Source organism: Bactrocera dorsalis, chromosome 4, assembly GCF_023373825.1.
Source record: "Bactrocera dorsalis isolate Fly_Bdor chromosome 4, ASM2337382v1, whole genome shotgun sequence".
Taxonomy (NCBI): domain Eukaryota; kingdom Metazoa; phylum Arthropoda; class Insecta; order Diptera; family Tephritidae; genus Bactrocera; species Bactrocera dorsalis.
In genome coordinates this window covers 15185684-15204420 of record NC_064306.1, presented here as the reverse complement: position 1 = coordinate 15204420, position 18737 = coordinate 15185684, and the positions used below count along the sequence as shown (strand labels likewise).

Here is an 18737-nt window from a genome sequence, read left to right as displayed (position 1 = left end):
GAATAGAATTTTTGTACTTGAATCTGAGCTTAATTGTTTAGTTCGCGTTGCCGGTATAGGAACAGATGATGCTACGAAAAAAATAATGTCATTAAAAAAAGATATTGAAGCAGAAAAGACTGTATTGAAGAGAAAAATTGGTACAACGGGAATCCAAAAAAAAGCCGTGATTCTAAAAAAGAAAAACTTTTAGAATTGAGTAAATGTAATCCTGAATTAGCAACTGCTTTAAAACTTTGAAATACTGTTGGTCGGCCTAGAATAGAAGAAAATCAATCCGGTTTACTTGATGTAATAAAATCAATTGCACTCTTTGTTGGTGCAGCTTCCCAAGAGAGCTAATACAGAGCAAGATAAAAGACACGTCGTCACTGTTCCAGTCAAGTTGTGTAAGCCAGACTCTACACTGCACTCAAAGGAAGGATGGAAAATTGTGTACAGCTACTATACGAAATCTCGAATCTGTGGCTTCATTTTAGGTCCAGAGTATTTTTTTATCAATGGATGATAAGGCACGTGTACCTTTAGGCATTACAGCAGCAAATGCTCAAGCGCCAATATTAATGCACCTTGATTACCGTGTTCAATTGCCGGACATTATTTTGTCGTCGCTGAAAACATAACCTTATTCAATCGGTGTACGCGGGAATTCTAATTAAAAAAGATGGTGAAGGATTACCTGAAGCTGTAACATACTCGGGGCCTCCATACATATGTAGCTATTCGTAGTGGAAAACATTCATCTTCCAATACAGTGACTCATGCCACTGACGTTCACAAGCTTACCGAATTACCGATCTTTGAAAACATGATCCGAACTAGAGAAGGTTTTGTAAAACCGGTTTTTGTTTTTACATGCGATGGTGGACCGGATGAAAATCCACGGTACGAGCGGGTTATAGTTTCAGCTTTACAACATTTTAAAGATTTTCATTTAGATGCAATTTATATAGCTACAAATGCCCTAGGAAGGAGTGCATTTAACAGAGTTGAACGACGCATGGCACCTCTCAGTCGCGAACTTACTGGTGTACTATTAAAACATGATGCTTTTGGGTCACATCTTGATTCAATTAATCGAACTACTGACTTAGATCTAGAAAAACGAAACTTTGAAAGTGCGGGCAATGTGTGGCTGAGATTTGGGGCAAGTTAGTCATTGATAATTTTCCAGTCGTTGCTTAATATGTTGCACCAACTGTTACTGGACTGTATATTGAACAGGCTATGATGTTGAAAAATAATGCTACTTGGTATGCTAAACATGTACGTGAGTCACAATAAATTTTACAAATAGTTAAATGTGAAACTATTGCTTGTTGCGGTGTAAGACGTTGTAGTCTTTGGAAATTATTAAAAGAAGCATTTTTACTATCTAAACCAACTTAAACAAGTTCCATATGATAGTTAATGCCCTTGTGTCGAAACATACTTATTTTAAAGATCGTGTAGCATATGTGGCCTATATTTTTCTTCATATAAAGCCACCAATCAACATAAACAATCACATAAAAAACAAGAGCTGTTACCTATCGCGAAAATTCGTCCCCAAAGAATTGCGGCTAGACGAGCCCAAGAGATTTTCTGTTTAATGAATGATGACGATGCTTTATGGATGTAAGAAGAAGATGTTGATACGAAAGATGTTCCTGACAATACAGAACGAAAATGAAGTGCCTGATTTACCAATAATAAATGATACTCGTATAAAGGAGTGGGTCAAAAGTCCATGGACACAAGATGATTAAGTTTTGTATTTTTAATTAGCAATAATTAAGTATCTATTATTTCTTGACTAGTCATTCGTTGTCTCTGTACTTTAATATTTAACTAAATGTTGATTTTATGAAAGATTATTCAATAAATATAAGAATAAATAAAATAACCTGTTTTTTTTCTTTTTTGATAAATCCATAAAATTGGAAAATGTGTGACATCACGACAGGGGGAGGGGGGTAAGTTCAAAATGTGACAGCTTGTGACAAGGAGGGGTTAAAAAGTCCTTAAATTCGTGTGACGTAATTTACGGATGGCCCCTAAAAGGTTTTTAGTTCATTTTACTTAGAAACCGGAAGAAATGCGAATATGACTAGCAAGTGAAATTTCAGTAACTGTAGTGAATATTTCACAAGAGAGTGACGCATTCACTTCAAAAATGAGGCAGAAGACTCGATAACAAATGTAAAGCGGATTTTATCTGTCTTCATAGCAAACTTAATAAAACCTGTCCACGATATAAAAAAAAAATGTAATATACATATATATAAGATAATAAACACTTTTAAGAATGTAAATATTTTTATTAAAGTTAATACGTTAAACGAGTTAATACATAGCATCAAAATAAAGCAAGACAATAAGGCAACTATAAGACAATATTTTTTGTTTAAAAATGTCTTAAGCACAAAATAAATTGTGTAGTGTTGATTCGGTTTGAAACATTTACTCTGCTTGCGAGTGATTAAATTAAACGAATTTAGTTAGCAACCGATTGAACTCAATTAAGTACTTCATAGATATGCATATGTATGTATGTACACATCATTAGAAAATAAATTTCACCATCCTTCGCATTACTAAATTTTTTTTTTAACTTTGAATTTTAGTTCTTAAGGAAACACTCTGTCTTTGTTTTTCCTAATTTTGTAGACATTTGTAACACTCTGTTAAGGCTTCTAGCGCGTACAGCAACCACCACCAACACAACAAAGTTTAATACATTGTTGTGGGGAATTGCAATTTCAACTCGCTTTGGTGAAAGATACAGAAGGTGAAGGTAAATATGTTTGTATGGAGCATGTCTTCGCTAAGCATATTGCCACAAATTAGGTTTGCTATTGGACTAAAAATTTGAGCCCATACGAACAAATTTTGAATTTTCTTGTATGTAATTGTAAATATCTGCTTACATTTGTTTGATAATTGAAACAAATTACTCGAGTAACTCCACAAGTATTCAATGAGTTTTGCTAGAAGCTTACCTGTAAAGGAAATAAATAAAAATTAAATTAGTATCGATTGAAATAAATAGCTTTAAATCAAGTAACGGAAATATATGTATGTAAGTGGTACAGTAGCGACCAAAAAATGTAGTATATTATTTCGAGCAAAATGGAATTGAATGCTAATATTTTGTGGTGAAATCATTGCTTACAGTAACTGCTTTATGTGACCTCGTCATATTTACGGACAAAGGTTCTTCTGCTCTTCAGTACTTTTTAGAGAACCGAAAAATTGAGTATTTTGCGTACCAGTTCCAAAGAGTTTGCGCGAAAATGTACATGAAACAACAGCTTGTAGAGTTATGTAGAATGTAGAGTTATCCGATGTCTTCGAGCATACTGTTTTTTAAAGTAAGAATTTTGAAAGTTATACGCGAAAATGTTTTTGTTATTAACTTCTCTGGCCACCCAATATTGAGCACATGGAGTAATAAAAATGAAGAAACATTTGCTAAAAATTCTTGAGGCATCAGCGGAGGGTTAGACATTTTTGGACCTCACTTCGTTCAGTTCACGACAATGTGCAATGAAAAAGGGATTATAAACTTAGCAAAATACTAAACTTAGTTTCATCTCGGCTGCTGCCGAGCTTCATTTGATTCATATGTGAGATCATTTGGATAGCTAAACCACAACGCTCTGTTGTGAACTGAATAGATTAAGACGACTGGACCCGCTAACTGCAACTGTGTTAGAGTTTATGCTAACAACATGTTCATCTGGATTAACTGATACCGCTCTACCATCCTTATTGCTATTGCGAATATTAAAACGTTGAGGAAGTGCGTTTACGGTACCTTGTAAATTTTTTGAAAATATTAATTGTGGTATATTTGTAAAAGTTTCGTTAATAACACGCACTGACATGAGCATAAACATTAAAAGTGCGGTAAAATATGATTTCTGAAACACCGATCTTCAGCCAACCACTCCTGCATAGGTTCTTCCTTGCAATGAAATTTATGGTTGTATGCACGAGTCCGCCTATATACACATAATTAATTGGCAATAATGGAATGCTTCGGTGCGTTGCATTGCCACGCGCTTTGGTCAGCAATCGCCACTGACGCCTAAAATGATAAACGCGGGCGCGCACTCGCTCACTTAATTAGCTACCAACTCGGTAATTATGCGTATGTGTGTGACTGCGCACTTCACACTCTGCTACATGCCGAATTCCAACCACACACACACACATACAGACATGTGGCTACTTGCCATATTTATTGCGCATGCGCTACCTTAAATTGCATAAATATCAAAGAGATTTCAAAAATCACGCCTCTTGTAGCTGCAGCAAGGCTTTCAAGACCCAAGTAATGAATTGCAAATCGGTTGTTAACAAAATGGCAAACACGCGACCGCCTAGGCATCTCGTGTTTGTAGCCGTGTGTTGCGGGTGTCGGTGCAATTCGTGTTGTACGCGTAGCGGCATTGATATAATATTTTGTAATTATGCCCGAATTACAAACATCTCTCTACCAATTATTCATAATTTTAGCTGTATTGCGTTTAATTGAGGTTTTACAAGTTCCACAAGGCGCTAGTCGAATAAAGCCAAACCGCACGCATGCGCGGTGGTCTCGGCTGGTCAGCGTATTGAACAAACTAATCAGCTTACATAGAGAACGCAATTTAAAATTATTTTTCAAAAAAACTTTCCTTTTCAGTGCTGCATTCCACCGTAACCATCGAAAACATTTTGGTTTTGGCAAAATTCTTTATGCAACTCTAAAATATTCTGAAAGTTGAACCTCCACATAATAAATTTCTTAAGATCGAATATAATATAAATAAAATTCAAATTACTACGTCAAAAACTAAATGTACTGACAAACTTCCATAATAACTGTAATCAAGAAACTCTTCTCCTTTCAACTATTTTTTTAACAGTAACAGAACAGATCTGTAGTAATTTTAGTCCTAACATTCTTGCCTTATATTGTTGTAGAAGAACTATTGGGAAGTGCTGGAGTCTCTGACCAAAAGTTGTAATTTGGCTTACCGTATACTATTCTATGTTGTTTTTGTATGGTGGACAGCGCTCTATAAAGCCACATTCTCTAAACAGCTAGAACGAGTTCAACCAGTTACTCTTATTAGTGCTGTTACTACGTACAACCCCATCGATGGCACTTCGATTGCAACCTGATAAATTGGATCACCGCGTCGCTGAGCCTACCCCTAGTAACATCTTCTTTGCGCAGTTATCACCGAGGGATACGTAAGTGGAGCGAAGTCGCAGTAGTACAGGTGCAGTGAGCTTTCAACTCGGTGAGCAATGAGAGCATGACTTCACCAGCAGTAGCAGTCTGGGTGCCTCGCCAGAGTGGAATGCATTGCTACAGGAAGAACTCAAGGATGTTTTTGAATCGATTTCACTTTGGTGGAGCAATTTCTTACTCTAAAATTCGAGTAAACGCTTTAATAATACAAATTTTTTATCAAAATTCGATATTTTTTTCGAAACTGCCATTTTGTCAAAAAATTTATTTTGGTATTCCTTCTATTAATTACTTGATTGAACATTACTTTAACGCAAAACGTATTTTTTCAGAGGAGCTCTCGGAGATCAGCTGTAGTTCCTTTCCAAATATAAAATACTAGCTTTTTACCCGCGGCTTCGCCCGCAATGGAGCCATTAAATAAGTATGAGAGCTAAAGAGTAAGAGTATAATAATAGAAATAGGTGAATATGATAACTAAATTTTATTGCTTGGCTGAGATCAACAATTTTTAAAAATTACTACAGACAATGAAGTTTCAGCACCTTAAAATATGCGTATTGAAATGCAACAACAAATGTTAAAATATATTTCACCGTAACAAAAATAAATAATTCTGAATTCTAACAATTTAAAAAAAGCAAATACAAAGTATTAATCTAGGATATTTTTGTAGACAATATTATAAGTTTTCCCGTCGGGTGCAAATATATGTAAATTCCGGGCATTAGATACACGTGAACAGGCTACATAAAGTTGACCATGAGAGAAGCATGGGTTTTCTAAATGCACTCCTGCTACCTGTAATGTTTGTCCTTGCGCCCTGTTTATAGTAACAGCAAAGCTAAGCTTGACGGGAAACTGAACCCTTTTAAATTGGAATGGAAGGTCATTTGGAATAATTGATATCCGAGGTATTATAACACTATTTCCCTTACCGACACCTGTTAAAATAGTATAAGCAAGTATGTTCTGTCCCAATTTTGTTATTCGAAGCTTTGTTCCATTACATAGCCGAGGGGCATCTAGGTTTCGCATAAGCATTGCTGGTACATTTAGTTTCAATTGAAGTTTATGTGACGGTACCCCCCATAGTTCAAGTGAATTCCACAGGATATGAAGTACTTAGTTCCGTATCTATAATTGTATCCATTGACAAATGTTCCTTCATTTCACCTATAAAGTATACCTGCAGAAATTTATGCTGATCATCATCTTCTGGAAATTGTGATCCAATTTGATGATATATCTGTTCTTGTTCAATAAAAGTTGGTGAAAACCCGCGCATTCTTATCACTTTATCAACTCCAAAGGATGTCATTTGAAAGCAAGAGTTATACTTTCTTATTTTGCTTAGAAATTGCTTTGACTCATCTGTAACATTTAATAATAAAGTTTTCAAAGGCTCTTTTGGTTCTTTTGGAAGTGAAACTTTACCACCGGAACAGCACATTCCACCAGTTTCATCCTTCCATTTGAAAGCATCGCAGTACTGATATTTTTTATTCATTGAGCCAATAACAATCAATGGATGATTATGATATTCAATTGAAGGATCATATTGAAACCCAGTACCATTAAACACAGCCAAATCATTACGCATGAAATTTCGGCGGCGCGTGGTCTGCATGTCTGCATTATGAATTCTTCTCGCCTGTGATTGTTCTGGTGTTTCTATCGCTCTTCTAAGTAGTTGTCTGCAGTGCAGCTTGTCTTTCTAAACGAACTCGTGCCTGAAGAGACATTTCAGCTGCTCTCAAAACTCTTTGTCGCTCTGCTTGTTGTTGTCTTCTCAGCTCTGCGTGAGCCGAAGTTTCTTGATTTCGTGCAACTTTTGCGGCACGGGCCCGCGATGAATTAGATACGTCAGATTTCCGCTTCCGAGGCATTTTCAAAGAAAAGCAAAGTAAGAATTAACATCAGATTACGGATTACCTCAAAAATTTTAATAGTTTTTATACTGCATGTGACGACAGAAGAAAATAACAATAAATATAGAAAAATTAGAAACAGTTGAAACTATGTATGTATATTCAATTGAATTAGATATTGTCATCACCGCCGGTGGGACGGTATTACAGTATTCATGGTTGAAACTTCATTACTGTTATGCTGGATGGCGTTGAAGTAGCTAAATTTGACGATTTTTTGACAAACAATTTTTTTATCTTTCGTAATTTTTAATATAAAGTACCTTATCTTACTTCTAATACCTTTAAGAGAATATATACAAAGTTCCATGATGTAGTTTTTGCGTGAAAGCGTAACAAAGAAAATTACATTCGCATTTATAATATTAGTATGATGTGTACAAATTTTTGGATCAATAAACTTGAAAGTTTTCTCAGAAAAAATAGCCTTTTTTCGACCTAAGTGTATATAAAATCTTAAAAACAAAGCCAGGAATCATTTTAAAGTCAGTGATGATTTTCGTGTAGCTTTGAATAGTCGCGGTACATTGAATTACAATTTATTATGAAGCCATTTTATTTTGAATAAATAGAATTCACAACAAACCAGAAGTTTATTTTTTTAATTTGCTCTAAAAGCATTAAAGCGAATTAAAAAAAAAATAAATACATTTAAAATGTATGTTTAAATTGTTAAAATAGTTTTCATATTAGGAGTTATCTGCAAATCGAATTTGACTTTAGACTGTTTAGACTTATCATAATTTCACCTATTACCGTAATTAAGCATGGCTTCGTCACGTCATACAAGGATTATTTAATCTTAATGGCAGTACCTCAAGTGTATACAATTCCAATAGTCGCTGCAACCAGTTATATCGGTGTCAAAGTCACGAGCAAGCAAAAATGATTGATAACTACCAATACGAACAGCTGGCACATGACATGTTGTTATCATATGGTAGACCAGGGATGCCATTTTATATTTATTTTCTATAAATTAATTTGAAGTTTTTATTGTTAAAAATTGAATTTTCATTTGACAATTGGTGCATTCACAATAGTAAAAGTGATCTATTCAGAAGAAAACTTGGTAACGAGATGGATGCTGTACCATTTTAAAGAGGTATACGCATACTCTCTTGTCCGAAGAACCGAGCAGAGAAATAGTGAATCCAAAACATCTACTATATAGTATGTCTCATATAATATATATTTCTTGAATTGATTTCTTTTATAGTTATTATTTATACATTTTATTAAACACTTTACGATAATGTTTTCGGTTTGAAATTGAACCATTTCTTTACAAGTAAATCGAATGTAGATTAAGTTGTAGTTTCTTATTTTGTTTCAAAAGGACGACGGCCAAGAATCAAGGTAGGGACCTGCGAAAGGTGATCCCGAAGTTTGGACCATTAACCGACAATAAATTGAAATATTAATGTAAACATTATTTCCACAATAATTCACCAATGTTAAGCTTTTTGCACGTTGCTGGGCTAACTTTTTACCTTAAATACCACTTAATTTTTATTTATTGAAAATGGCATATACAAATAAATTAATCGTTGGCAACTCTGCTTTGGAAGCTGACAAATTTACATAACACGTGAGCCATTCATAACGAGTTCGAGTGCAGTTTTCCAATTTGCCAGACGACGGAAATGACGTTGATAGTTTTGTCTTCATACAAAAATACTAGCTTATGTCAAACCGGTCGCAATGTTAGTGAAGTATCCCACAAAATTATTGATATTAAAATCGCAAATGTCAATTTTTACGATTTTTAAATGCATTTTATGTTTTTGTTTTCAATTTTTAAAGCGATGTTCAGAGCGTTTGTGTGAGCTTATGCTGTGCGCGGAAGCCACAATTTGTCTGTGTTTTAAATGGTTAAAAGCGCTTTGGAATTTCAAAATTTGGTGTTGTCAGAAAATAGGCGTCTTTTCGTACAAACACAAGTTAATTAACACATACATAAAGAAAATTACTAATATTTCAGTTACTGAGTATATTTTCAAGGTTAAAACTAAAACTAAATTGTTTGGTGGATAATTGTATACTATTCTGTTTAATGAGTTTGAAGAAAAACTTTAGTAAATGTAATTTGTATTTTAACTGTAATATTTTCTGTGTTCAAATATTATGTAGGAAATAAGGGTGTTCAACACTAAAACAGATAAGTATTTTAAATTGCCATAGAGGGTTAAAATCAGAATTTTTAAAAATCAGCTTTTTGCATTTTTTTTTTAAGTATGATACCTTAGAAATATTCTCTGCAAATTTGAAGTAAAACTGACAACTAATTTTCTAGTTATGCGATAATTAGCAAAGGGTTCGATTTCGATAAAACAACAAAACGTTTCCATTAGGCACTAGACTATCTATTAATGAAACTATTTATTTTTGTCTGATTGATTTTAGTTGAATCTCCAGGAACTAGAGCTGGTTACCGCAAGTAGCTTCGGTTGGAACTGGATCAACACAAAAAACCTTTAATAATGTTTAATGATGATGTGTTTTTACTTAAAAAAAATAAAAATTTTTACTGGCAAACAAAAAATATTTAAAATTAGTTTGCTCTTCAAGTACCTGACACTATAAAGCAAAGCAGTGCCACCAAGATAGACGAAATTATCTATGACTTCAAAGTTATGACTGTCAACAGTGATGTGAGAGTCAAGTCGCGAGTGCGACGACTGCTTGTTTGACGACAGGAGATATTTCGTCTTGCCCTCGTTGCCAGACCCATTTGCTTTGCTTTCTTGTCCAGTCTGGAGAAAACAGAACTAACGGCACGGGTGTTGAGGCCGATGATATCAATATCAATTAAATTGGTCATAGGTACGTTTCAAAACCGCGACACATCAGCATAATGTGCCACTTACCGGCTTAAAAGGAATAACTCGCATGTTCCTTACTATCATAATACAAAAAATGTCAAATAAATGAGTTTGCTCGTATTGTTATTGGTATATAACTACAAAATGGGTGATTCAAGTAGATGTACTTTTGTCAATAGTCTTATTTTGTCAAACCACGCGTGAGTCGTGTCAAGCTGTTATGGTATTTTTGTTTAGTATTTTTTGCCACTTTATTATGGAAAGACTTACGCCTGGACAACGTTTACAAATCGTTAACTTTATGAAAATTCATGTTCTGTTGAAATGCTCGAACGACTCGTCGCAAATTGGACTCAACGGATGGACCATCTTAGACGAAGACTCTGACTACAATTGAAAGAGATAATCTTCAAAAAAATAAATGCCAAAGAATGTTCTCTCGAATGATAATAAAAATTCCTCATTAGATTTGAAGTTTCTGGGTTTTTGTTTTTTTTTTAAGTAGAAAACCTCGAAATGGATCACCCTTAATATTCGTGCGATTTTTTTTTTCAAAATGTTAACGTTTAAAAACATGTACCAATTGAAGCTATAACCCTCAAGAAATTTATGAATTTCAGCCCGAAAGAGCTGAAGCAACTACTATTGCCTCGTCTCTAGGCGCAAATTCCAGTTTTTTACGGCAATTTAAAGAGTTGTCATCGGTAGCGTTAATATTAGGTCTACAACTTTGCTTCCACCGTTTTCCAATAGATGTCTCTAGGGTCAAGCACTGGTCGATTAAATCGTTTTATATCGATCTTGGACATTTGTGTCAACATTAACCCAAAATATTTTTATAGATCTGTTTGCATCCAAAATTTATTCTCAGCTGAAAATGTCACTTTTTGAGCCGAATTCTAGACATTTGCGGGAAATTTTGCTTTTATTTTTTAATTCCAAGAAAAGAGCGGCTGAGGCTCATCGAATGCTTTCGGATACGTACGATGAGGCTGCCCTAAGTGAAAGAACATGTCGGGAATGGTTTCAACGTTTTAAGAATGGTGATTATGAAGTCGAAGACCGGCATGGTGGTGGAAGGGAGAAGATTTTCGAAGACGCTGAATTGGAAGCATTACTCGACCAAGATGCGTTTCAAATCCAAGAGGAATTGGCCAAATCGTTGCAAGTGACACAGAAGGCCGTATCAAAACGCCTCAAAGCCATGAGGATGATTCAGAAACAAGGAAACTGGGTTCCTTACGACATGAAACCAAGAGATGTCGAACGGCGTTTCTTTGCATGTGAACAGCTGCTTCAAAGGCATTTTTACATCGCATTGTAACTGGCGACGAAAAATGGGTCCACTACGATAATTCTAAGCGAAGAAAGTCCACGTCGAAGGGCAAACCCGAACATTCACGGCGCCAAGGTCATGCTCTGCATTTGGTGGGACCAGCTGGGGGTGATATATTATGAGCTGCTAAAGCCAAGTGAAACCATTACAGGAGATCGATACCGAACGCAATTGATGCGTTTGAGCCGAGCACTAAAAGAAAAATGGCCACAGTACGAGGAAAGACACGAAAAAGTCATTCTCTAGCATGACAATGCTCGGCCTCACGTCGCAAAAGTGGTCAAAAAATATTTGGAGACGCTGAAATGGGATATCTTACCCCACCCGCCGTATTCTCCAGATGTTGCTTCATCTGCCTACCACTTGTTCCGATCGATGGCACACGGTCGAGCTAACGGGCACTTCAGTTCTTATGAAGAAGTCAAAAATTGGATTGATACTTGGATCGACTCGAAAGATGAGGAGTTTACGGAATACGCATGCTGCCAGAAAGATGGTCAAAAGTAGTAGCTCGCGACGGCCAATATTTCGAATAACATTTTTGTAATCGTTTTTATACAATAAAGCCTTAAATTTACAAAAAAAAAACGCCGGAAGCAAAGTTGTATGTAACAATATAATCTCCGAAAAAATTGTTCAGATCGGATTACTATAGCATATAGTTTCCATACAAACGGAACACAAAGTTACTAAAAGAAATGCACCGGCAAAGGGTATATTTGCTTCGGTGCAGGCGAAGTTATGTTTTTTCTTGTTTTAATAATCCTCAAAATATTAATTTTGATGAGTCTGGTAGGCTCGAGAGCCACGCATAGGCCAATTTTCGTCCTTTGTAAAGCATCTTATTTCAATCATGAAATTATATTATCTGTTGATCGTTGAAATAGTATATCCAAAGTTTATTACATGTTTTCGACAGTGCAGTGTTGCTCACTGTATCAAAAAAACGATCAGCTGACTTGACAAACTAATATTGTAAATCATGTCTGTAACACAGTAAACTTGTCTCATTTTCGTGATTTGTTATGGTTCACTGCAACAAGAGTAATAGATACGTAAGCATATACAAATGTATGAATGGAAAATGAAAATAAGTTGATAAATCAGTAACATAAAGCACTTTTAAACGCCAGCCGGTCGAAGCGCCGCCAGACAACGGATAATGCTTTTTATCATTTATTTATTAGGTGGGAAAGCCAGTAAATAACGGCACGTATGCAAATTTGTTGCCAAGTAGGCGTCTGTGCTGAGTTTTGGAGGTTGCACCGAGAGACGCTTGATATTTGCACGCAATAAGTGTAAATTTCCACTTTTAACACCGATATCATTTATAGTCCTGGGCGCTGTAACAAACTGGCTCCTTTGTGATTTAGTGAAATGTGTGAAAAACTTGCTCAAATTAGTTACGCCAAATTCATTATTAAAATATAACGCTAATTGGCGTTGTTCGTACAATCTTATTAACGCTCGAATTTGATGTGCTTACCACATAAATGTCAACATTTTCATTTTGGCGCTATATTAGTTTATTTTGACTTGTGTTCGGCCAATACCACTAACATTAAATACAGGTATATTCAGTGTAAGCAAAGATATGTTTGAATTTTGAAAATAAAGTATGTTGAACTCAATATAAACTGAAATGCATTGTAACACACATTAGTTAATAAAAACGAAGCGTCAGAAGCTAGAGCTTTTCACCAAAAAACATATTGCAAAAATCACTTTATCAAAGCTGTTGCTAAGGGGTTAGTGGTAGTCTGAATTAAAATACAAATTTTTTTTTGACATTGGAGTTTCGTTTGGAACTGACTCAAGACAAAGTCATTACTTTCGAAATTAATATATATTTTTTCAAATCCGTCAAGTTTAGAATTTTTATAGATGATATGTATTAAAAAATCTATAAAAATGGCATACAGCCTTACTTAAAAAGCTGAATATCTCGAGAAGTATTAATGATAGCGATTTTAACCTCGAACCTTTTTTATAGCAAATAAAATTTCATACAAATTTGTCATGTACGTTTTTTCTATAGCTCCTGTCATTTACGAGATATATACAAAAAAATGCAAAATTCTTGGAAAAATCGGGTTTAGAGCCCCGTACTATCTCGCCGGTGCGAGTTACGACTTTGTTGCACTGGGCACTTATGTAGAGTGAACAATTTTGAGAAATATGTGTCTTAAGTCAAAGCGATGCCATAAAATACCTCTGATCTGTAGGAATTTAAAGATAAAAACTCACGATTGTAGTGTATTTTTTATGGAAAATTTTTACAGGCCTTGGTCCAGTTCTTAATGTTAATATTAAGGACTAAAATTTTCAGGAAATTTTTTTTAGAGTATTTCCAAGGAAATTCCGTGACTGGACTGAAAAAAATTAATAGTTCAAACAAAAAAACAAAAAAACACCCTAGTAAATATATTTGATATATATAGACTCATATACATATGTGGGAGAATTAATTTGAAGAAAATTGAAGTCAATATAATTGTGTTATAAGCCGCGCACAGGGTTGATATAGAGCACCTTCGGTAAATTTTGGAAGAAGCCCGTGGTGGAATGCCTGATATTGTTATATTTCTGAAATATCAATCTCTTCTCAAATTTTTATAAGTACGTCATAATTTGTAATACTTAATTGGTAATAATTATACATATATGAGCTTTTCTTTCGTTATTTGGTGCTTAATAGTGGCAGAACTATTGTACTCTCGAATTCAGTCAACTATCGGCGATTATTTAGATAGAAAAAATAGGTTGGACAAAACACATTTAGGACAGGGATTCCAAAGCTCTATGAATCTGTAACTCCTGCAAAAGGGCCACTGTCTCAAAATGGGATTTAATGGCTCTCTTTAAACTAACTGACTAAAGTTCAGTCATTCAGGCCGAAATTGTTCGCATAACAGGTACCGAGTGGGCTTCTGTTCCAACCAGCATGTTCATAAGCTTTCTAGTGAATACACAAGCGCCAATTAAAGCAATCCGTAGAGCAAATACTATGTCTCATTGCGTAAGCGATAACTACACTCTCAGTAAGTAACTCGGTAAATATCATCTGGTTACCCAGTCATAAGGAAATGAAAAAGTAGAGGAGCACCTGCAAACCAGGTGAAAACACAACTCCCTAAGCTGGCCCAGGCTATTTAGCTCCGTCAAGGGTTGTTGGAAGCAATGGATTCTAGAAGAACAAATCGGGTCTTGGAACACTAGTAATACAGCATACCACAAAGTGACTTTGGGTAGTGTTGATTGTGGGCAGGGCAAAAAGTAATTTTGTATAAGTTACCACAGCGCAACTACCTTTCAGATCCCACCTTCACAAAATTGGAAAAGGGGATTCGGTAGATTGCAGAGCATGCGCGGAGGATGATGAGACGCTGGTACAATTTTTATGAGAGTGCCCAGTCTTCAGCAGGATGATACGAGATATGTTTCATGGCTCCCAATGCTCCACCAACTTAAGAGATATTAAGAGAAAGGTTGGAAAAGGTGTTTTACCAAATCCATTGAGTTGCTGGATAGGGCTTAATTTGGTTGCCCGGTGCACAATGGGCGGTCATCTGCCATCTGGCACTTATATGTAATAATAGTTAAGAGAGCAAAATTATAGTTCTCTCTAGTATAACTAGAACAAAAGGAAATTGAGAAACGTAATATAATTCATTTAAATAGGAGAGGCTAATGATAAGAATTGTAAGCTTTGCCATCTCATATACAAATTAAATTAAAAGTTTTTCACGATCAACTATGCTAAATAACAGTGCTGCACAGTCCCAGCTTAAAAAAGTGAAAATGAACATTAACTTATAGTAAATCTATTTATTCGTTGGTCCACAAAGTCACGTAGTCACTTCTCAGCCGATGCAGAGTGCCTTCCAGCACTATGAAGAAATCGTCACCACAAATGAAGAAATCGTTAGCGCTCGTTACTTCTGTCGTCACTTGGATCGGTGCAATTGAGCAATTCGCAAATTTTTAGAGTAAGCTAATAGTAATTTAAAGTGGAATCAATGGAAAATGGTAAGCAATTTAACAATGCAGACGAGAGTGAGAAATGAAAATAATAAAAATCGAGTCATTAATTTACACTACAGCTATGCTGCTTCTGTTTTGTTCGGTTTCTTCACACGTAGCGCCGAGTGTATTTATTTAACCCACTCGTTACTGCTGTTGTTTGATTTAGCTGTGAAGCTGGGCAGGTGGATTAGCCAACGAAAGTGAAATAATATTTGTTAACCGCAAAGGCACGCATTTGCAGAAGGGTGGTCCAGTAAAAGTGCGAATACGACAAAATAGCTGCCTTCGATTAGCCAGCATTTGGATGAAATTGACCAGAGAAAGAATATCACGCTGAAACCATTGCTGTTGTGACCTGCCGCGGTATTTTTGTCAAGAAGAGCGAAAATACATAAAAATATAGTTATGTAAAAGAAATGTATTTCCTTTTAATATAGCACCCTTTATCTGAACTTATACTTAAAGATATGTGTTCAAGCAAATAGTGAACGAAATTGAAATAAAACACATAGTACATTTAAACAAAACAAAACAAAATGAATATTAAATTTTTGAGACATATATGTATATATATCAGACATATAGTATCTGCAAATGGTAAAAGTATAGTTTGTACATAGAGCATTTCCATTTTATAAGTAAAACAAGGAAAAAACGGTAACTTTGGTTGTATCGAAGCTATAATACTATGCACAAATAAACAATCATCCGGTAAGGCACTCGAAAAGCCATAAATTCGGTTTAGAAAATTATTTTTATTCATTTTAAAGTACAAAATGTGTGAAAATAATCATAAATTCAGGACCAATTCACTTTTGCTCGATATGACCACCTTTTGCCTTAACTATGACCTTGAGACGGTCAAAAAACGAATCGCAAGCTGCCCGAATGTGAAAATGTGACTTGCCGGTATTTTGGCTCACTCACGGACAATGGCTTTCTTCGGCATCTCGAGACTGGTGTATTTTTTACTTCAGACCTTGCTTGCCAAAATGGCCTAGATAGAATAATCTATTGGAATCGCATCTGGTGAATTCGAGAGCCATTGTATGGTCGTAATGAAGTTCGGAACGTTGTTTTTCAGCCATTCTTGGTTCACTCGCGCTTTGTGAGACGGTGCTGAGTCTTGTTGAAACGTCCATGGTTTGCGACCGAAATGTTTGCCCACGGCTTCAAAGCAGCCTCCAGAACACTTTCACGATAATATGTCGCATTTACTTTGACGCTAGGCTCCAGAAAACAATTGGAGAGCGCCCATCTGCGGTGACAGCGGCAAAACCGATGACTTAAATTCTCGTATGAACGGTCGATGGGTTTTGAGAGTTTACAACTTGCTCAATTGGAAAAATGTTTTCGTCAAAAAGCACATTTTGAATTTTGACCGCTGTCGGCCAAGCGAAGCTTCGCTCTCTCAAGTTTTACTTGTTGCTGCTTCGGTGTGAGATCATGGGCCTTTTGGAACTTGTAAGGCTTGATCTTGAGCTCATTTTTCAATATGCGTCGGATGCTGCAATCGGATATTTTCAGTTCTTTAGCCATTTGATTGGTACTTCGTCGTGGATTTCGCTCAAGTCGCTTCATCACTTTCCGAACCATCTCACGTGACGTTGCAGTCTTTTGATGACCACCTCCATGGCCAGTGCTACCAGTATCATTGTAACGAGTGATGGATGGTGCGATAAACAAAAACTTTATTCACATTAAGGTATTTGAGCACACGAACAATTGCTGGCTGTGATTTTCCAGCTAAATATAAAGCAATCACACTATTGAATTCCATCGCTGATCACTTTTTTTGCGTTCACTTTTGGCAAAACGCTTTTGTACACTTCTGAGCAATAATCCGAACTGTCATTCAGCTGATTCCAGTGCGACAGCTGCTCGAACGGTCTGAAGTTGCACTTCTACTGATTCTGAATAAAAGCCATATGAAATAGTGGTTCGATCTGAAAAATTTGTTCAGACATTTTAGACTTGCCTTGAACGTCAATCCTTGCTAAATTTTGTGAAGATATATCCTATTTCCAAAACACTCTACCAAGTTTCATAAAGAGATTTAATTTTTACTCAAGTTACAACTTACACGAAAGTACGGACGGACGGAAAGGCAGACATTCACCCGGATTTTAACTAGCCTCGTCATCCTAATCGTTTATACATATATAGCCCTATATCTATCTCGATTAGTTTTAGGCGATATGTACAACTGCTGGGTTAGCAAAACTATTATACTCTGTATCTATTCTTGACCTCTTTTTCAATTTATAATATTTGGATTACGGCAACACATTTTTCATGCAGTAGTGAATTCCTGATATTTCAGCTATAGGAATCTTTCACCGCGTAACACGTTAAAAGATTACAGAGAGAAAAACTCAGGGTTTTAGTGAGAGCAATGGACAATTCAGCATGTTTTAGAAAGTCTATCTGAATTTATTATAGTCAAGAAAGAATAACAGGAAAGTAACATGCTCAGTGCAGCGATACTTTTGTATGAAAGTATAGCATACAAAGGCACCTACTGGAGCTGAAATCCATTTTCAAAGAATTTATTATTTTTGCAACGAAATACTAGTCTCGTGTAAAGTAGTAAGAACTGTGGAAAGGAGCAGACATTTTAGATTAGTGTTCAAAGCAATCTAAGCTTCATTATTATCTAATTGGTATAAGGGACAATACTACTTTTAACAGTCAATCAATAGTCCGCTCAGTGCTGCTGAGATGAAACACGAATTGATTTTGAGGATAAGGAAACATCAGGAGAAAATTTTGATACACTAATTTTTGAGATCCAACCAGGTTGAAATCGCATAAATGGTTTTAAAGACACCATGATTAAAAATGGTCTAAGTTTTATGAAAAATGTTTGTTATTTTATAATATAAAATTAAAATTTTATTACTTATGATGCATTTGTAAATATATTTTTTCTGTCTTTCCCTGGTTTATTGATTATTATGCACTTGGTCTACAATTACATAGGGTTTAATTGATAATTCAGGTGTTGAAGTGCGTTGACGAGCATTTAGACGCTTATTAAACACAGTTAAGTGACCATTTAAAAATTGCCGAAACCAAAAAACTCACACAATTTTTAATTTGCTCTTGTCCTCAGTTCCGCATATCGCTATGCCCTAACAAAACTTCAGCAAAATGTTATTCCAGCTATGCGACTTCGTAAGTATGGATTTCGTTTTACTTTAAACTTGATTTGGTGCCTGAACGAAAAATACAAATTCAAAATGAAAATTCCAAATCAGCCTTTCCATTTTGACCACGAAAGCTACACGAAGAAACCGGAATGCCAGTACACGTATGTATGTGTGTACTTGGCAGACGTGAGCCAACACCGGCCAGCTCATTATTGCCAATGTAAAGCAGCAAGAGCCAAA

General features: G+C 35.6%; 1 protein-coding gene across 2 annotated transcripts in view; it reads right to left on the bottom strand.

The window, feature by feature from the left end:
- Positions 1-18737, bottom strand: part of LOC105233463 (flotillin-2) — a 351794-nt gene that overhangs the window by 175504 nt on the left and 157553 nt on the right. The window lies entirely within an intron of this gene.